The sequence below is a fragment of the Thunnus thynnus genome, chromosome 3, assembly GCF_963924715.1.
Source record: "Thunnus thynnus chromosome 3, fThuThy2.1, whole genome shotgun sequence".
Lineage (NCBI taxonomy): Eukaryota > Metazoa > Chordata > Actinopteri > Scombriformes > Scombridae > Thunnus > Thunnus thynnus.
In genome coordinates this window covers 16,768,274-16,789,599 of record NC_089519.1, presented here as the reverse complement: position 1 = coordinate 16,789,599, position 21,326 = coordinate 16,768,274, and the positions used below count along the sequence as shown (strand labels likewise).

The 21,326-nt window shown below is 39.6% G+C and overlaps 1 protein-coding gene and 1 long non-coding RNA gene across 7 annotated transcripts in view; one reads left to right on the top strand and one right to left on the bottom strand.

Annotated features, from left to right (window-relative positions):
- The window catches only part of LOC137179644 (uncharacterized), a 178,270-nt gene that overhangs the window by 98,457 nt on the left and 58,487 nt on the right, over window positions 1-21,326 (top strand). The window lies entirely within an intron of this gene.
- LOC137179643 (teneurin-3) overlaps window positions 1-21,326 on the bottom strand; it is a 370,272-nt gene that overhangs the window by 291,996 nt on the left and 56,950 nt on the right. Inside the window, exon 3 of one of the 6 annotated variants that reach the window (XM_067584477.1) lies at window positions 3,110-3,180. The exons of the other annotated variants lie outside the window; for them this stretch is intronic. The gene's annotated coding sequence lies outside the window, so the exon portion shown is untranslated. The remainder of the gene's footprint in view (window positions 1-3,109; window positions 3,181-21,326) is intronic. 6 annotated transcript variants of the gene reach the window in all.

Sequence of the window (21,326 nt, the reverse complement as noted above, 5' to 3'; positions counted from 1 at the left end):
ATTCAAAACCGAAAGAGAAAACAAGGCGAAAACTGTAACAAATTAAACAACTGCACCTCAATATTGCAGCTTAATGACATATTACAGTATATGCACACACACACACACACAAACACACATGCACGTACAGTAACGGTCACATAACCAGAGATCGGATATGAATCAGATCTAAGACCACATATGCAAGTCACCCAGATCTGACATCAATAAATGGGATTTGGTTTGTTCACACTTATGCTGCGTTCACATGGATTCAGCAGATGGTAGACAGCAGAAGGACAACAGTTCAACAGCATGGCAGGACGGCAAAACCAAAAACGCATGACAATATGTTGCTATGGTGATGACGAATTGTTTACAAAAGATAGAGTAAAATATATTAAATAAAATTATTTTGTGTTTATTATTTGATATAATTATTCTAGTAAAGCATGTAGCTATAAAATGCAGCTTTTTCTTGATATTCTATTGCAAACTTAAAAATAATGTTAAATTCCCTTTAAATTTAGATATTACCTACCTGGTATTCCACTCAGCTCCGTGCTGATTGGCTGCCATATATGAGATTTTCTTGTAATATCGCAGTAAGATTTCAAGCTCTGATCATATAACTCAGGGTGTCGTTGCACCAAAATTATTAGCTTCTTGTTGTCCAGATCACCTGTGTTTTCTCCTCGTGTGAGGCAGCTATGAAACATTCAGTTGTAAATTCCGTTGTGGAAGATGGAAAAAAATTAAAATATTTTAACTTTTGACAGCAGTGCTGTCTACTATTACCGTTGCCGGTATTCTCTGACAGCCTCACCTCATTTTACCGTCCTGCTCTCGTCCACTAAAATGTTTGCTGTCTACCATCCGCCTGAATCCATGTGAACACAGGAGGCAAATAAATTGGATTTGGGCCACTTCAGCATGTAATGTGAATGTAGCCGTTAAGAACAGTCTTGCCATTTTACATGAAAGCCCTTCCCTTACAATTTATGTGTGTAAGTGTGTCTGGTCAGTGTTTCCCTCTCTCCTCCTTCCTCTTCTTTTGTCTCTATTTGTCTCTCCGTCTTGTTCAAAGCGACATCTCTTTGTGTGAAGTTGATTATGATAATAGACAGGTGATTGTCACATTTAAAAAAAAACAACAAAAAACCTCTGCTGTAATTGTTCATCAGTGAGTAATAATTTTCGACTTGATTTCAAACTGCTAGCGTGCGCACGTGTGTGTGTGCAAGCGTGTACACACACATTCAACACACACATAACGATACAATACGCAGTGGAAGGATGAGGCAGGTGAAATTTAAGCAAATCTCTAACAGATTAAAATCTTTAATGTCACTGGAGAGATACAGACAGACAGCACAAATGGAACTAGATATAAATAGCTTAAAAGATGCCATAAATAAAAGAGATGGAATAGTTACGTGTGTTTTGACAGCATATTATTGGGTTTCACCTGTATAACTGGAAACCTTTTGTCATTGCTCCAACCTGTATCATTATTTTTCTTTTTTAGATCCTACATTTCCTAAATAGACATCTTAAACCTTTGCTAATCGATGAAAGGTTAACCCTTATTGCTGACACAACAATGCAACACGTTTGTGAACGTTGGATGTAGTTTAAGGTGTTTTGTATTATGTTGCATTGCACTGTGGCTCCCCTACATAGTGAAGGACAGGAAATCAATTAACTGCACATTATATTCAGACCGTAAACTCACTACCACTGTTTTGACTGACCATGAAACATGCAGTTTGGTGTGTGTGTCTACTTTATAAAATTTATTTAGTGGCACAGAGTTTGAAAATGGATTTGCCTTTTTTTATTTACTCGATTCATCTTATTTTGTTGCCTTGGTTACCGTGTTCACTTTGTTATGACCCTGACATACGCAGACACAGAAGTACATCTACACATATACTGTATATGTATTTAGAAATACTACACGCAAACATGCTCTTAAATCCACACACAGACTCACATATACTCAACCTCTGTGGAAAGCGAGGTGACTGTGTGATGGCGTCAAAGCAAGAGCTGCCGATGACCTCACATGACCCTTAAGGTTGTCATGGCAGCGTCAGCCTTGTTCCCACAATAACATCGCACTGTTCCATTACTGAAACATAATTTATTGATGAAATCTTCACTTTACAGACTCACTGTGTGTCTGAAAGTGTGTGTGTGTGTGTGTGTGAGAGAGAGAGGGAGTTTTTGTCTCTCAACATGACAGCAAGTATGTTGATATTTTTTTTTTTTTTGCAAGGATTGTCTGTGTGCACTTAAGTGTGAGCAGTGCATCTGCACGCAAATGCTTGCAGACATTTAAAAAGGCTGAAACCGGGCAGATTCCTGTGTGATGGATTCATAGAGAGGTAGCTAGGTAGGGGGAGGAGGGAGGTGATTGGTGAGCGGTGGGATGAAGTGATTTCTATCTCTGTAATTTATGCACTTCAGAGCCTTAGCTTGATTGAGACTGTTTACTCCGGGCAAGAATATTAATGTTGAGAAGTAAGGATCTCAACAAGTAATCAGTGCTGGAATGTTTGCAACATGTCAGTCAAGCGGGTTGTTTAGCTTTGATAATGATAGATATTTTGACAGAGAGACATTTACGGTAAAATAAATCAAAGGAAATTCTTTAATCTGGATGAACACTTGACATAGTTTTATCAGACATGCTGGCTCAAAGGCTTTTCCACCATGACAACCATACAGTTCTAGTTCTGCAGTTGCAGCTCAGAAGAGGTACACAGGTTCTGTCATAGCACATATACATTACAGTGTATATGTGTAATGCTCAGCAGCACATAATCAGTATAGAACATGCTCCTGGGCATTGCAGTAACTCCATACTGCATAGATGATAAGATCATTATGAAAACAGGATGTTGTGATAATACATTCTAATTGCTGATCTGACTTTTGAACAGATCTATTCCTGCAGCTTTGGCTTCACTTAAGCTTTAAATATCTTCACGAAAAGAAGTTGGCCCTTAGTAGAGTGCTGATTTATATTAAAGCAATGATATATCAGCACAAACTGACCTGGACGTCTACCTGAGGTATTATATACTGTGCATGTGTCTATGTTGGTGACTATGTGTGTGATAACCTTGTGTGTGTCCGCTCCCTGTCACTATCTTAGGCGCCTGCAGTCTGAAGGAAAGCATCTGGTTTCAGCATCTGGACAAACACACACACACACACACACACACACACACACACACACACACACACACACACACACACAGATTAGGTGTGTGTGATAGAGTCAGTGAGCGGACACCAAGAAGGTTATCTGGGATCAGAGCCTGCAGTTACAGCACATGTACATACACACACGCACACACACAATACAGAAACAAACAGACTAATACAGGTGTGCACTTTTAAGAATCGAGTCTTTCTCACACACACACATCTGTCTCACTTTGTCTTTTTCTCATCCACGTTCACACATGCAGGGCATGGTAGAGCAGGAGATAGTAGCATCAGCAAATCAGCAACATCCAGCAGCCTGATAATCCAGACAGATGCTGTCCATGTCTTCACTGACTTCCATTCCTTTAAAAGGGGTTAGCTGTTATCTACAGTATGTGATGACACATATATAGTGTCCCTTAAAGGGATACAGCTTTTTTTCCTCTGTACAAATGAGCTCTTTTACTCAGTTACACCTAATTGCACATGGGAAGATTGGTTCCATGGTGTAGAAAGGTGTTCCGTTATGTTGATTTGGTAGTTGAAGTTTGCAATAGCATGATACATTGGTCTGATATTGATCTTTTATTAAAACCTGCCCTGGTCCAAGGCTCCAGACTACCATATTCCATCGTTACGGGATGATAAAAAATAATGTTTGGGACTACATAAAAACTGTTTTTAAGATTCCATTAGGGACCATGATGCTGTGTGACTTAATTTAGCACCTACTGACTGTTAAGGAGATAACAAAAGATGTTTTAAGCAGCTATTTGACATAAGCAGGACCTAAATGGGGGTTTTACAATTTTGGTTATATTTAAATGGACAGAAATTTTGCCACAATCATGACGCTTACAGTTTTCATGGCACACAAAACCCACATCCCCTCACTCTCTCACCTCCTTCCTTCAGTCATCATCTGTTTGTCAGTTGAGGGTGGCTGGTGGTGGGCAGATGGCTTTGTAGACACCAAATATTTTTATACAGAACTTCCTGGTAATGTAAAAAGCCAATTCCGAATTTTGAAAACTACATTTTCACAATGTTTCCCCGTGGTCTGAGACAGGTCTGTGAAATGCTTATAAATCTAGATCCTATAATGAAGATTTCTGCGCTGTTAGAATCTTTTGTGTTGTTTTGTGTAAAAGCTCTATGTGTGAATTGTGTGTTTCTGTATAAAATATAAACATTTGAGTGTAAAGTCAAGCTTCTGTCTCTCTCAGTTTGTTCAGTGTAGCCTGAGGGAAGCTTTTAAAAATTCTGTCACTAGCCTAACATTGGCATCCGGCAGCCATTTGTATTCAATCCTTTATTTTTTGCCTGATCCATTGTAAAATATCATTTTTTATAGATAGTCATAAACAGAAAATCCCTCAACACTAGCTACGATAGTAATGAGCTATGATTGGTCAATGTACACATTTACATAACTATTTATGAATAAGGTTTTAGATTTATCTCAATATAATTTTTATAATTTACCAAATTTCTATCCGCCAAAACTGTATATTTCAGGTTTTGTGCATCATTCTAGAAAAAGAGTTTGTGGCAATTCATTTTTATCTGGTTGTTGAACTGTAATGGGAATAGAATTCAACCTTTCTGATGGTGTTCAAAATCATTATTGGCTTGGTCTAAAGCCCTGCACAGGACTGTTTTCTTAACCCCGCTCCCGCCCGCTCCTGCTGGATTTCTGACCATTACTGCCTGTCTCCACAATGTGTGTGTCTGCACCCGCAAACAGTCTGACCATTCATGCCTGCACAACAGCTGCATTGATCTTGTGTCTTCTCCCGTCCCGCAGGGAAGACATGTTATTTTACTGTGTAGTAATAATAAAAAGATCCATACTTGTCAATAATAATATAGCAAAATTACTTTCTAGTGCGTAATTACATTCATACTTCTGCAATAATAATAGCTAATCTAGCAGCAGGTAGTGGTTTCAGGAAGCACCAGGAGGAGCACTGACTGAGGACTCTGTGAGAGTTGACCTGCAGCACTGGCTAAATCTTGGGACCCGCAGTTAATTTTTTGACTGCCTGCTCCAACCTGCAGCAAAGTTAAAACCGCCAGCTCCCACGAGATTTGCATTGGGTCCCACGGGACTCATGGGACCCCAATCCCAATGCAATCCTCCGGTTTGGTCTACATGAAGTCCTATATGATGTGAAACAGATGAAAACTGTGTTGAAAAAGCAATCTCAGAACTGACTTCCCCTCTTAGTCACATACTTTAACAGCTGCAAAACACCAGGCACGGACACGACGTCTCCGTCACTGCATGCATACTGAGTTTTGCCAAGTGATAATGCAGTTGCTTATGCAGGGTTTGGAAGCGCAGGCTATATGAAGTGGTACTGAATTAATTAACTAGATCATTTTAAGGACAGGATCGTGGATACACAGTAATTTGATTAATGTGCAATGTAAAAAACAAAAACAAAAAAATACAAGCTTACACTTGTGCCTCGCATTGCCTCTGCTACAATGAGGTATTTATTTTAATCATTTTTAAACAGCTTTTACTCCTGTTTTACACAGTTCTATGTCATTTTTACCTGTTGGAGGGCTGCGTAGCTGCACATAGAAAAAAAGGCCAACCGCGCAAAAACATAGATAAACCGCGCGATGCTGGCTTCAGATGATTATAATGGACGCGCTCTGCTGCAGCCATGCTGTCACAGACATGTCTCACCTTGTTCATGCCTGGTGTATTTTGGCCGTTAGTCGTAGCTTGGCTTTGACGAGGAAACACTTGACTTCAACGTTTGACATTCCGTCACCTCTGCAAGACTATCTGCTACTCTGTCCCTCTACCACTGCCTTTGACTCTCTTCAGACTCCCCCCCTCCTCATTACACACTATCTCTCCATCTGCCATACAGTCTGCATGGCCATCTTTTGGCCTCATTTGTTTCTTTCTTATTATCTTTCACACTGTCAGTTCATTCCATCCTATTAATTACAGTATTTCCCTCATTGTATTACAGCACCACAATCTTACAGAACTTTCAGCAGTGACATTCTGTTCCTTAGTTAGACAGGCACCTTTGACATTTGAGAGCAGCCACATAATGAAAGACAAACAGACAATGAAGAAAGAAAGAAAGAAAGAAAGAAAGAAAGAAAGAAAGAAAAAAAGAAAGAAAGAAAGAAAGTCCAGCCTGAGAGGAAAGGGGTATTCATCTGACAATTGCTTAATTTAAGAAAGCCATATTAAGAGGAAAGGCAGGGGAGTCACCACAAACATTAATATTTATGTATTTGAAAATAAAATAAGTAAAATATTACAATCAATCAATAACAGGAGTTAAGGACATTAACATACATTTTCTCCATCTGCCTCAGTTAATTTTCTCTGTGCTTCTTTCTCTTTTTGTCTTGTCTTTCTGTCTCTGAGCATTACGCTGAAATCAGCCCTGCATCAAAAAACACAACCTCATCTTCATGAGACCGTAGCATTGGCAAATTAGAGCGCAAATTAGAGGGCACCAACCAAAAAAACACAAGGCTTAACCGAGAGGATAAAATGATAGTCGTCATGTAAACTTCACAGCATTTTGAAATCCTGCCTCATGTATACAGCTGTGCAGTGTTTTTGCATCTGATAAGCCTTTGAAGTCATGCATATATTATTCAAGCTGGGGCTTTCTTGTTCAACCTCCCAGTGCTTTTTTTCATTCTGGATGCAGCCTTAACCTCCCAGTGCTTTTTTCATTCTGGATGCAGCCTTATGTGAACAACAATAGACATACTAAAGGGTTAAAGATAGAGGTTACAGTAAGTGACTGTACTTGAATAGCTTCCTCATGTCCTTGCACTTCTTTCAGCGTATTCTCAAGTCATTCAATCTGATTTTACAAGTTTTGTACTGTTTTTGGATACAAGAATTACAGAACAGCCTTCAGGAATCCTGCTCAATCAAGAGGATATTAATTAAATGTTTTCTTTGAAAATGAAGATGCTCATTGCTTTGAGTATTGCTTATTTCTCCAGTATTATGGTCTGGGTTGGGGTTAAGATATTAGAGGAGGGAGAAAAGACTGACTTAGAGAGTGAGTGAGAAAGTGTGAAGATTAAAGATGTTAATCTCTAATGACCAATTACTACCCTGAAACCCAGTGTGCAAGTCAGCTTTGAGGCTGTGTGTGATTCAAGGAATGTGTTTAGGTGTGTGTGACAGAGCCTGAGACTAATGGGTTTATGCTAACATAAGACTTCTCTAGAAGTATTAGCTCCAACAATAATAATAATGTAATTTTTAACAGTAAACATATTTAATACATGTTGCACCACCTTTTAAGTCGATATGGCATACTTGTTAACTTATTTACACATCCAGCAGTTAAATATCAACATTTATCACTGAAAACAGATGCCTACTGTGCCTGGAAATGAGAAAGAGTCCTAAAAGTTGCTGCAAAACTTAAACAATGCAAATGCTAAAATGTAATACTAAAACGCTCAGAAATGCTGAGAGAAAATAGGGGGGATAATTCTCTGTGGGAGCAACCCCTTTCACACACAGTCATGTGATCCATTAGTAGCATTAAAAAATGACTCCTTCTCCTCTTGGACTCACAATGGACTGGTAACCTTACTTCTTTCTATCTCCACACATGCAAACTTATAGTCTTCAGCATTATACAACGTTATACAACTTTTTCCCATATGCAGTAGTACTCCACAACACCTGCAAACCCAGTTTGATGTGTAAAATCAGTGGAGTTTCCCTTTAAGAAATAGACAATGACCTGGCGAATGTAAATGAGGTAATGTAGGAAGTGAGAATGCTTAACATCCCTTGCAATAAACACAGCATTAGGAAGAGACCACTGCAGAAATCCTCCTCTGTGTATTTATCCAATGCCTACATATCTTGCACCCGTCTCCTAGAAATTCAGTTTGCAACAGCCTGCATCACATTTTCTATCAACATATTGAGGAAACGATAACAAGACAAATGACAAAACATATTTCCTTTGTGTTCCCACAATATCTGCCCTTGCAATATCCGCACATAGAAACAAAACCATTATTGAACACTTACAGTTATGCTTAACCAGGTGCTCACAGCACCTGGTTAAGGTGAGAGAAAGATCATGGACTTGGTTTAATATTTAGGACATGTTGACTTTATAAACCTAAACCTTGATTTTTCTCACAGTGCTTTTGTTACCTAAATCTAGGCACATGCAGGACTGAGGATGCAAACCCTGCTCTCTAATGCCATAGTCCTGTGCTGTGCATACCCACCCTCCACCTGGAACCAATTCTTATGAACTAGCATGTGGTACATACATGATGCACTTTCTCATCCCTATGTAATTGGCAAAACTAATCAGAGTATAGAAACGTTACAGCAAGATAGAGGAAGATGAGGACGTCATTTCATCTTTAGTCTTTTCATCTTTAGTCTTTTCATGTACAGTATGAATTAAGATATTTCCTGCAGCATGACAACATGGTAAATCCATTTGGGAGGCGCTGTGCTGTCTCTGCTAATGTATACTCACTGTGCACATGACTGATGCAGTCCTGCAGTGGCTTGCAAATGTGTATATGTGTGATTTTGTAGATGTATGGATGAGTATGTGTGTGTGTGTGTGTGTCCCTGCCTGCTAGAAACCGCAGGGACCGATGACAGGCCCTCCTGGAGCAATTTGAGCCTATGACGATGTACTAGTGGGAAGTTGTGAGCTAATTAGAGCAGCAGAGGAGTGTGTAGGCTGTTCCACTGAATAGGGACAGATCTAAATATCTACGGTGGATCTGTGCTTCATTTATTATAGCTTGTGTGTTGGCACCCTGCTTTTGGTGGGTTCCCACCTGACAAGCCCATTAATATGGTTCAATGAGCATCAAATCCCAGGATGCAACTGAAAGCATTTGGCAGAAACAGAAGATTTTTTTTTCCTTTCTTAGTATGCATTGATATTACTGGAACAATGAACTGAGGCGGCACGATAAGTTAAGCCTTTCTATCACCACAGATCTATTTGTGTGTTTGTAAAAGCATGTCCCTTCATAGGCTGAATGAGTGCTCCCTCTGTACGCTAATAGGCTTGACCGCTCTTCTTCTCAGAGGCAGCGCACTCAAATCTATACACTGGCCAATAAGGGACCATCTTTGTTGGCCCAGTTATAGAGGACCATCTGCATCCACTTTTCTTAAGCACCTGATGATGACTATTGACTGTCTAAAATTATTTTGTGAGATGAGCATAAATCTTCCAGGGCAACCTTCTGACACCTACCTGAATTATTGTATGACAGAAAATAAGGAATTTGCAAATTCAGGTCACTCTACAAAGTGGGTGCCTTAAATACAGGCCAAGGGAGCTGCCAAGTGGGCTGTTGCAATAACCACAATATTGCAATACTACTCGGTTTCTTGCCATCCACCACAAGCCAACCGTGGTGGATGGCAAGAAACCGTCACAAATGCGATATGTTCACGCTTTTTCTTTTTTTTATGAGCCTAGGCCCCTCTTGTTTTACACTTCAATGCTTGTGTATTGAATGTGCAGCGACTCCCCTGATCCACTCTGGCAGCTGCTCTGGTCCAGCACTTCCGGAGGATCCTGCCCATCGCGAACACTGTCTTGCATGCTGGGTTCTCACCTTGTGCAAGCTTCCTGCAGCTAGGATGCAGGCTAACAAGCTAACCTGGTGCCCAGACCTCATACCAGAGCTGGGCTTGGGGTGAGCTGACCAGGGGTCAGCGTATCCAGCCAGACTCCATTCAAAAATCCCAGGTTTAAGGGGACTCGGCTGTAGGCCAACGACGTTTCCTGCCACAACACAATTTAAAGTGTTTTCCCTGCTCATCAAGTAGTGCTGCTCCATTTGGCCGACATAATCAGAATAACTTACCTTGATTTTCACAACAACAACAAAACAACAATTCTCTATTGACAAACTCACTACTAAATCTGGATATCTGGAGAGTCAGTCTTGAATGGAATCAAATAATGGTCATAAATATCATGAGCTTGTGAAATGGTTTGTGAATGTGTAATAAAGTTTTGCAGCTGTAGAAATATTTTGTGCATGTGTGAAAAAGTTTTGTGTCCACACATATTGTGCATAGGATTTGCATGTATAAAAAGTTTTTGTAGCTGTAGAAATATTTTGTGTATGTGTAGTTAAAATTTGTGCAGGATTTTTTTCGACAGTAAGGTTTCACTGTTAGTTGAAGTTATATGAGAGATGGAACAGACACACAAATTTCCTACCTGTGTGCGTGACACTGAAATGCAACTACAAACTGCAAGTTAGGAGTAGCAATTTTGACCTTATTTTTACATGTGAATCCAATTGGTCAAACGCTGAGTCAATCTGTTCAATCAGAAGGCAGATGGTTCCATTGTGTTCATCCCATGGACTGTAAAAAATATGGACATAGTCACCATGACGTCACCCACTGGTTTGTGAACTGCCGTTTTGAAGCCTTGAGTTTAGTGATTTGACTTGGACTTGACTGTCGCCATGTTTGATTTTTGGAGCCAGAAGTGACCATATTTGGACGAGAGGGTGGAGCTGACCATAGTGCTAGCTGCTAGCTTGGTTGGCACAGGTGATACCACTAATGCTAATGCTAATTTCCGCTAGCGCAAAACAAGCCTAAAACCTTTCAAAAAAATTTACTCACCGAAAAAACTTTCTATCACAACCAAATGCTTGACAAGACTTTTTTAGGTGACAAAAAATTTACAATTAACTTTCATGAACTGAAAACACACTGTGAAATAGCAACAGCTATGCTTATACTCTGTGAATCCATGGGTTACACCATGGTTATGTTACGTAATCAATGTTGTCGCTGTGGTACTGACAATCACAATGTAGCCACGCCCTAAATCAAACACTGCTTTATCGTTACTCTAAATGGGGCCATAATTTACAAAATGAACATCATGATGCATTGACGAAGACTTGATACTAATGATTGAGATCATAAACTAATTAGGAAAGTGTTTACTGGGATCATATATCAAGTTAGAAGTAGTCATTTTCTCGTAGACTTCTATACAATTGGACTTCTTTTTGCAGCCAGTGGAGTCGCCCCCTGCTGGCCATTAGAAAGAATGCAGGTTTAAGGCACGTTCGCATTGGCTTCACTTTTCAAACCGGGAGCTATCCGCTTGGTTCATCCCAATGACTGTATGTAAAGATGGACGCCATGACAGCTCCCCAAAAGAGAAGCCAAAACATCCACCCTAACCCTGGTGGTTGGCTGCAGTAAAGGTCATAAGTTCTGCCCCCTACATGTTAGTGGATGGCATGAGCCAAACTAAAAAATCAAAGTACACATCAAATTTATTTTTCCCAAAGATGGTTTTTGTCATTTTAGGTAGTTCTTATTATGCTGATGTTTGACCAAGTACTCATTTTTCTGATAAGTTTGTTTTTAATTAGTTATTTGACAATGTAAAAAGGGGGTCTGATGTCATGATTGACAGCTGTGACAGCCACTCTCAAACCTCCATCAGGCAGCAGGACAGCTAAGGGACTGTGTCCCATGGGTCATCCCGCCACCCAACTCTGGCTCCAAATGACATCACACAAGCAAGATGCCAGCTCCCGGAAAGGAGATATTTTGGCTTCATTTTTGCATAGCAGTAGGAAGTGGAGACGCATAATTGTACTTAATGATGCTGTAGATAATAATGGTTGGCCTTCAGCATCTGAAATATGAGAATGACAACTCATGTCTACCAGCAAATGGGTGATATCAGTTCACACAAACGATATGTCTCCTAACACAGCGCTGCTTCTCACTGATGTATTTAGCAACTACACACAAAGTAAATTATTTTACTTATGGCACAAGAGAAGACTGGATATATTAAAAAGATGTTAGAAATAAAGCTTCAATATCACCATTGGCAGCGCAACACATTATAATCATGGAATATAATGCTGATCCATCTGGAGATATAACTAGCTCAGGGCAGTTTTTCTCAGAAGCATGTTTTAATGGTTAGACTAGCATTGCTTACATTATTTAATCAAACATGCTAAAACAGCTTGAGAAGTTCCTGCCAGCGTTGTTGCTGCCACTAGCAGATGTAACACTAGCAGACATTTGCTAACAGAAAGCTGCATTACTGTTCTATTCTGGGTACATAAAGCCTGAACATGAAAATATGCATTTGGACAACTATGTTGCCTTACAACAACAGCAAACTAACTACAAACTAAATACACAACACATTAAATGTTTACCATCAATATCTACAGCATCCTTAAGTACAATTAAACCCACCTGGGTTGCGGGAGAGCTCGCACCGTCGTCCATCTTTCAAGACCTGCAGGGGGATGAACACAACGGAACCATCTGCCCTCTGATTGGACAGATTGACTCTGTGTTTGACCAATCAGATTCACACATAAAAACAGGCGTCAAAATTCATACTCGTAACTTGCCGTTTTTAGTTGTAACTTCAGTGTCACACACACAGGTGTGAAATTTGTGTGTCCATCTCTCAGACTTTGTGAAACCTCACTGTTGAAAAAAATCCTGCATGAATCTTAATTACACATACACAAATATTTCTACAGCTGCAAAACTTTTTTACACATTCACAAACCATTTCACAAGCTCAAGATATTTATGACCATTCTTTGATTCTCATCAATGGAGTGCCTGATGAGAGAAGATTAAGTAATTGGTAATCCTAATACAGATAGTTATGTTGAATCCATTTTTATTCAGTTAATAGGTGCACTTTGTTTTCCAGGCCATGCTGTCAATGGCTTTGTATACAGACCACTGAGCTGTAATGTTAACTCTTTTGTTGATAATCTTGATGAACTTCTGAACACTACTGCCAAGGAGTGCAAACCCTGTTTTATATTAGGTGATTTCAAAATTAATTTATTGCAACCCAACTCAGAAACAACTGTGAATCAATTATTTGCAAATGCTTTCTATACCCATATATCATGAGTCACTTTATAGAATCACTTTATCCAGCAAGTAATTGACAGACAGTATTATTACTAACTGTACAAATAAACATAGAGTATCTGTTATGGGGATGAAATGGTTACCAGTTTCACCATAAACCATAGCAAAATTCCAGAATGTTAGTATTACCATTTCAAATTTTAATTATCATTAAAATTTGCATTATCAACATTCTCCCAGATGCAGGCACACAGGTGCAGCATGCAACATGGGTTTGTTTTGCTTCAATGAAAACATGGTGGAAAGCAGTGACAGTGCTCTAGACATTTTTCAGCCTTAAGAGGACTAATTCACTAATTCAAGGTCAATTCATGCTTTCTGCTCTCTGCGGTCCGTATCCACGGACAGCTGAAATTCTGGGGATACACACACGGTTCCATTCATTTCTTTTTTTGGAGGTCCACAAACACAGATATGTTCCACATGTGCCCTCTAGTAAACATGGTTGTAGTGTGATAACATTTCAGAGTTGTAAAATCCACTCTGTGAGTATTACAAACCACTGGTGCAGTGTTTTTCTGATCAGCCTTAAAATGCAATAATCTGTTACTCCAAGTGGACATATTTCATTGTCTCACTGGCAAAACATGCCCACACCAACAAAGCACCATGTATTGTTTTATACAGGGCTGTTTTCAGTTTGAATACAGTGAGGAGTTTCTGTATATTGCTGAACAATAAAAAAAGTTGAAAAAAGAAAAGCGACAGCTTAAGGCATACATACAACAGACGAGACAGGCATTCCTGTTTGCTGCAGTGCAAACTGCAGTTACCTCTCATGGCTGCATATTTAATGTTAATGCATATTTGATAGTAGGCTTGCCACGGTGGTCGATGTTACCGGAACCCACCACCCATACCGTAGTTTTGCTTTTTTCTATAGAAACAAACCCATTTATTTCATTTTCGTGTATTAGTGCCCACATTTATCAAATAAAAAACTCCAATTTGTAAAGTATCAAGCGTGGTATCAATACTTACTCAGACAATGGACGCTACAATTATAAACTGACTGTCTGCTCCGGGAGCAGCAGCAAAAAGTAGTAGAGTGAGACGTCTGTCCTCCCTCCTGCTGCTGTAAACAAACGTAACACTAGCTGTTAGCGAGCAGCTGCTCTCATGTCTCCCCAGGTCTCGGTGCTTGTTTTCAGCAGCAACTTTCCCGCTATCTGCCTGCTTGTCTCTCTCAAGATGGCAGGCAAATTGCTCCTACAACTTTTTGGGCCAGTGGGTTTTCAGCCAGGATACTGGGGATTTTTTTCCATAATATCGCACACCTTAGTGTCTGGAAAACAAAATGTCTGCAGATTTACTTTTAACGTTCTTCACAATTAAATCTCCAATGATGAGCGTAGATGTGGGGGAGTGGACCGGTTGGGAAGACTGCATCCGTGGTGGCGAGGTGGATAGTCCAGGCTGGACTGAGCGGTGGGCAGGAGCTCGATGTGGCGCCAGTGTAAAGAGTGGTGTGGAGTGGCGAGTCCCGGTGCAAGTGGAGCATCTAGGTGGAGGGATTCGATGTGACAGAGAGTTGCGGAAACCACGAGAAGGCAGACGGGATGGAGGAGGAGAGGGCCGGGGCTCCGCAACCAAAGGAGGGAAGTCATGTAGGTCCAGGATGTCGTACTTATTCTCCAGCTGGATGTTGTATTGAGAGGGCGCATGGAAGGAGCGCCCCCCTTTCATACCGTGAGCACCGACCAGTGACCAGGGCTCCTGGTGGGATGGAGTGGAGCTGACCAACGCTTTAGGTCTAGCCCCAAGCCGTGTCCAAGAGTCATCTGAGATGGTAACCAGAGGAGGAGCAGCAGTAGCAGCAGCCGCAGACAACTGTGCGAGGATAGGAACTGGAGGAGAGGCAGCACCAGCCACCTCAGTGGCAGGATGAGGGGCAGTAGAAACTGGCTCTTGGGCACAGGCTGTGTCAGTTTGTGGTGGACCGAAGACGATAGTGTCCATAAACTTCTCAGCTTTGTGGATTTGGTAGAGTTTGGAGATTCGTCCTTCCAGCTCAACAATCTTCTCAGTCAGGCGAGCGCAGCTGACACAGCCGGACAGGGAGGTAAGTGGTGCCATGGATAGTAGATGTGGTGATTGGGGAGAAGAAATAGAAAAGAGGCCAGTACAGGGCTAAAATTGTATAAAAGTTCTTTAGAGACAAGCTCTTTAGAGCCAGTAATGGAGTGGATGTTAGTTTCCGCAGACAGGGATGTCGCAGGCACTTACACGCAAGGGCTCCAGTCGGAGCCCATAGTGCTGGTATGGCTTTAGCAGAAACGATTTGTGAACTATAGGGAGACAAGCAGCAGAAACTTACCAACACGGGTCCAACAAGTGGACCCAATGCGGTGGTTAGGCCTCAATTTGCCATCTGAAGTACGTAGTGGCACCCGACGACTGTAGATACTTGCAGAATTAGCTCCCAGTGCTAAAAATGTTAAAAACAAGCTGGATTTACGCTTGCCTTGGCCGGCTGTGAGCGCCTGATTATTAAAACATTGTTCCTAGTTAAAAAATCATGGTTAAAAACAGCCAGTACCTGAAAATATGACGTTAAATGTGGCTTAAAAACTGGCTTAAAAACTGGATAAACTCTCAGGTTATGACAGAGCCTCTGACGGGTATACACAACGCTGACGCCGACAATGCCGGAAGTGGGATCATTGTCAAATCAAGCCATCAAACCTAAAGCTTGTAAATCTTGGTTGACTTAAGAGTTGAAAAAATGTATCTCTAGGAAATACAAACCATAAGACTGTATAACCAATCCCTGAAGTATCATTAATGAGATTGTAAATAAGCCCTCTTCTGAAAATAGCCCCACAATAAATTTAATATTAATAATACCATCACAGAGGATCCCACTGAAATTGCTAACCAATTCTGCTCTGGCTGCAAAAAATTCCATTATACCCACTTGTTCTTCTAATATAGAGTCTATTCCCCATCTACCTTCATTTACTTTTTCTTCTGTAAGTGAGCAAAAAATATGTAGTACTGTATCAAGTTTGAACTACAACCACTGCGTCACATTTTCCCCTTCAAACAGGTGTTGTACCAGACCAACTGAAATGGGCTGAGGTTATCCCATTATTTAAAGCTGACAAGCCATCATTATTTTCAAATTATAGACCAATTTCTTTATTACCATGTTTCTCCAAAATACTTGAAAAAATTGTGTAAAATAGATAAGTCAAATATTTAAAGGATAATAAGTTACTATATGACAATGGATTGGGATTTTGTGAAAAACATTCTACCTAGCTATATGGCACTGGTCCAATTAGCTGACAGAATAGCTACAGTATTAGGTAACAAAGAATTTACAATTGGAGTATTTATTGATTTGTCAAAAGCTTTTGACACTGTAATATCATAATAATAATATTATTAAATAAGCAACATCTCATGGTGGTATTGGTAATGAACTTAATGGTGTAAAAGCTGCCTGCTTCACTGGAAACAATGTGTCATTTGGAATGGAACTAACTCATTATACAGCCACCTACAGTGTGGTTTTCCACAGGGTTCAATACTAGGTCCTCTTTTATTTCTTATATATGTCAGTCGCTATCACCTGTGCATTTTGCAATGCAATTTTTTCTTGTATGTTTCTTCTCTTTTGTTTTATTTTATTATATGCACAAATAAAGAACAAGAACACATCCATCTTAAAGGTCAGGTGTTCATATGTACATTGAAACTGTTTTTCCTTGCTGTAATCACTCCTCTTGTCCATATAGGCCTTTAAAAGACCCTTCACTAATGCAGTTCAAATGTAAGTGATGCTTATTCTGTTTTAGACCAATCAAGCAAGTATCTTCAAAAGTTACAGTCTTTTTGGTATGAAATTCCCTCTTTGTGTTATTATCCATCCACTGCAACTCAGGACAGAAAAACAAAAAGAGATTTCTTGTAATTCAGTGAAGACTGTAACTTATAAAGATACCCACTTGATTTGTGGAATTATCACAGCAAGCAAAAACACTTTCAATACATGGGTATTGATGGTATGGGTATATGAGCACATTATTTTAAGACTTAAATGTGAACCTTCCCCTTAACATTTCACCACATGAAAAAATGTACACATGAATGTACACATAATAAAAAATCAATATGAAGTTTGTTTTTGCTTCAGTATATCATATTCCACAAAACAAGAAAGCCAATTGTCTAAAACTGGTATAGCTCCCCTGAATGAAGTTCACTCTCCCTAAGAGTTTAACAATACAATCATAATCAGAGTATGGCATTAACATGGACCCTTACTTAAATCATTAATTGCAGAACAATCATTTTATTCATGTGCCATGGTTGCAGAGAGACAGAAAAAAAAACATTAGCAGTGAGCCATTATGCAAAGATGTTGAAGGGCCAGGTCTAGGACAAACCCAGTTGGCATTTCACTGCACATAATTTCTACCATCCATCTATCCATCCATGAAAACCAAAGGAGTGCTTCGCTAGCCATGCTCCGCTGGGCTAAAAGGCTACAGTGTTGCTGCTGACAGCCCCCAGTTCAAGCTGTCACTACACTCCAGGGCCAAATGGTTGCTACTTAAAGATACAACAACACAATGCTCCCACTGGAGTTTGATTGATGGGCCTCTCTTATGATAACAGAACCACTGTTTTCTTTTTTCTTTCTTTTTAATTTAATTTGCAAATATTTTGTTACATAAAAAATGTCAGGGTGTAAAAGAATTTAGATCATCATGTGAGTGAGGTGATGCAGGTTATGTAATAACCTGTTCCAGGGGTTGGATTAAGTGAGAACTTTCTGTTATTTACCAAATGTTTACCTTTGAATAATTCCAAAATCAATTCATTCAACTGCTTATTTGGCCTCAATGTTCTTACATAATATAACCAGTTGCAACAAATTTGCATTGTATTCGAACAAAACTCCCAACAAATTTATAGCAGAGGTTTAGAGGACACAGCAGTTGAATAAATGTTGAAATGGGTGGCAAAATTAATTGAGGAAAACTCAACATACTCAAAGGTCTTTGTGTGTACACCCGCCAACTAAAGCCATGGGAATTTCTCTTTGCGGAAGCACACTATAATGGCAAAATGGACTACCACTCCATCCACCTCAGCAAAAATGGGTTCATCTGGAGCTAGAAAATTACCTAACCGATTCGGGGCCAACGAAATGTCATTACAACTGTGTTTGCACTGGAATAATAATGCAGCACTAAAACTGCATTCGCTGAAAAAGAGACCTATGTTGTTTTGCGCCTTGCCTGTGGCTCAGCATTTGGCATGCCGGTTCCCCATGTGGCGCTTTTTTAAACACATACATACACAAACTCACAGAGAGAACCAAACACAGATTTCATCAATTGTCAGTATATTGTAGTATAACTACATCAGGGACAAAGGGACTGAAGCAGAGAGAGATGGAGTGATAGACGGATGAAACTAAAGTAACATATTGTGACAAGTCAATTTCACTTGCTCACTTGGGAACAATGAAGCAAAAGACCTATATTTGTAACAGTGTGTTTAGACACACACAAACACTCACTGGTGCCACCTTACCAGCAATTCATTTCAATATCAAAATCAGGTTTTACATAATCCACCTGAAATCAATACATACCCAAACAAAAAAGTAGTGATTAAGTGATAAGAGAAGAAATGGAGTGTGATAAATGTGATGAGGGCAGAGTGCCTGCAAGCAAAACAAGCAGAGTCGTGAACTTGAGGAGAATCTCACATGATGAAGAGAAAGATAAGTATTGTATGTGTGAGGTGATGTGCTTTTCAATACATACAGTATAGGTATGTGTGTGTGTGTGTGTGCCTTGCCCTGCTGGTGCTAGGTCAAAAGCAAACGTTTCCATCATGCACACATTTAACACAAACGCACACACACACTTCTATGCTCTGTCATCAAACACAGTCTCACTCTCACACTCAAACCAACCAAACACATCATTATGTAGTCTGTCATCTACGAGCAACCATTACACATGCTAATTAATGATATGTTTTCATTCAATTACACACACACACACACACACACACACACACACACACACACACACACACACAGGTAAACACATTTTACATTTATTTTCCATTATGGACTGTGACAATGCACTATGGGAAAATGAGTCTTTAACATCCTGGCAGGTTTCTCCATTAAGGATAATGGAAAGCAAAAGCAAAAGGTCTTGTTTCGCTAACCAAGGTAATCAGGAACCATTATCATTAACCGCATCAAAACTGTCTATTAGGCAATGTGTTTGTACATGCATGTATGTGCATGTGTTGCAAAGAAGCACTTAAGGCTGTTGCATACTTCATGCGGTGGGCTCCACAAACACGCAAATGCGCCCTCGAACCTGAATTTCACAACTCATATTCAGTATTCAGCTTGCGGCTATTTGTTGATGATTGGCTTGCTGGTATGTGGGACCTCCGACCCAATCACTTTTTCTCTTGCCTCCTTTCAAAAAGCACTGATAATAGATAATGTGTTCATGAAGACGAGAGGAACAAGTAGAAACAACGTACATACTTTTGACTAAGCGCCGTAACACTCAGTTGTTCCTGCTTTCTTCTTCTTCTACAGCACCTTGCTGTAGATTAGTCCACAGCACCTACTACTGAGTTGGAGAACAATAGAAACTCCCAAGTGGACCAAGCTGGGAGCTTTACGGATCATTTATCACTCTATTCAACAAAGTTCTGAGTAAAAAAAAGAAAAAAAAAAAGAGAAACATTAAATATTATGACCCAGAAGGACAATGATAATTATGTTTGAGAATAATCAAAAATAATACAGAAACTAACCCAGAGACAAAACACTTACAGTACAACAGCAGGAACAAAAGAGAAATGTTCTTCAAATCCAGAAACACTGAAAATATCAAAAAGCAGCCAAGAGTCCAACCCAACACAAAAAACTTCAGTCACTCATCTCGGTTCTACCAGTTGTCACTCATTAGTGTACACATATAGAATAATATAACACATGGTAGAGGGTTTGTTAAACTGCTTTGTATTTTACAGTAGTGTTCCCATGGTAACAGCCATCTACTGTCACTGTCAACATTTTTAAAAGAAAGGCAAAGGAAGTTATTACAAATTTAATCAGGATCAGGGAGTATGAAACAAAAAAAGTACAAACAGAATAAAGTCACAAAATATTTTAATTAAAGGAAAAAACAAGAACATAACTGACAGAAAGAATAATAAAGCTTTCAGAACAGGGAATTAACTCAGAGAACCTACTTGGATGATGAAAAGGCTGTTGACTATCACAAGCATTAAAATGTTCATTTTGAAGTTTGTTTTTTTTCTTTCAGCCACCATCAGTAAGTCTGCAATTTAGATATAAAGATGTAACTGACGACATCAATTTGCTTTTCTATTGTAATGTTTGATTGAAGTTAATGATTTGATAACATCTACAGATTCTACAAGCATTAAGCAGAATTGTATGTAACTTAGTCTAACATAGAATATGTTCTTTCCCACTGGAAGAGAAAGTTAAAAACCTGTTGCTTCATTCAATCCCTCTCTACCTTTCCATTTTTCTCTGAATCCCTCCATGTCCCCTCTCTCTGCTTATTCCTCCCCTCACTCCATCTTTCACTCTAACATCCCACCTTTTACCTCTTTCTCGCTCATCATCTCTCTGTGAGGTTGACTGAAGACTTCTGTTTACTTTCTCCCTTTCTCTGTGGGTATGTCAGAGCAAGGGGTAACTGGTGGTAATGATGTCCTAAATGATGTGTTGGCCCCTTTTACTTGTGTCTCAGTTGTGAGATCTGTCATCAAAGAGTGATGGGGATGGGCTAGCAGACAGAGAACAGAGGAGAGAGATAAAGTGAGAGAAATAATACACATAGAGCTGTCTTCAGTTCTCTAAAAATGACAAGAGAAAACAGAAAATGGAGGTAAAGAGGAGGTCAGCAAGATGGAGAGCAAGGACGATATAGAAAGAAAGAGTGGCCACTGATATAAAAGAAGATCTTTGTTGAGGGAAAAAAATCTTAGTCCCATTTTCTCTTCTCAGTCCTTGTGGAAATCTCACATTTGTGACAAGATTCAAAGAGAGATTACAGTATATATCAAAGTGAAAATCTAAAGAAAAAAGCATGATGTAATATTCCACCTAAAGGAT